Raw genomic sequence first — 817 nt, forward strand, 5'->3', positions numbered from 1 at the left:
CAGCAACACTTCTGTTTTATATACTCATTTATTGAGCTCCAGGTTATGCTGTCTAATTGACACCACTCAATAAAGCATAAGTGAGAATACATATTTTGCAAAGATCTCAAGAAAGCACAACTTTATATAACTTTATATAGGAATTCCACATTTTCATTGTCTTTTGTGAGTTATTCTTATGTCTGTGATGTTATAAGACATGTTTCTTTGTTTTGTAGCATTTATTATAACTGAAAAAAATGTTAAAAGAAAAAAGTGAGACTTCCTGTCTTTTTTTGTTTCCTGTCTTTTGTTTATAAAATAATTTTTTATTTAAAATTCTTAATGTTAAAATGTTCTCTTTTTTTATAAAATAGTATTTTTATAAAATGTATGCTTCCTCCACTCAATTTGATAGGTACAAATATGTGCAAAATATTGAAGTAATATAACATATAAATCATACTTTAATCCTTTCATGATAGTATTTAATATGCAATTGTTACTAGTCATCGCTTGAACTGATGTCACGTTCTAATTTGAGATAATCGTCTTGATGTTCTGAGTTCTGGTGTTAGAAAGAGAAAGGCATGCCCCAAAGTAAAGGTATGCTTTTTGAATAGTGTTGGATAAATGGAGTAAAATTTAATATCAGTTATGCTTTAAGCAACATTTGACACACTCTTCTCCTTTATAACTATGCCATTCTGTAAGACCCTACTGATTATTTCCTAAAAGAGAATGTTAAAAATCAACAATTTATATAAGACTGTGTTATCTGATGATTATGATAGTGATAAGAAAGTCAAATTTATGTTTAATTATCATGATGTAGTTT

The sequence above is a fragment of the Echinops telfairi genome, unplaced genomic scaffold, assembly GCF_000313985.2.
Source record: "Echinops telfairi isolate 266 unplaced genomic scaffold, ASM31398v2 ScPeMD7_18;HRSCAF=68, whole genome shotgun sequence".
Taxonomy (NCBI): Eukaryota; Metazoa; Chordata; class Mammalia; order Afrosoricida; family Tenrecidae; genus Echinops; species Echinops telfairi.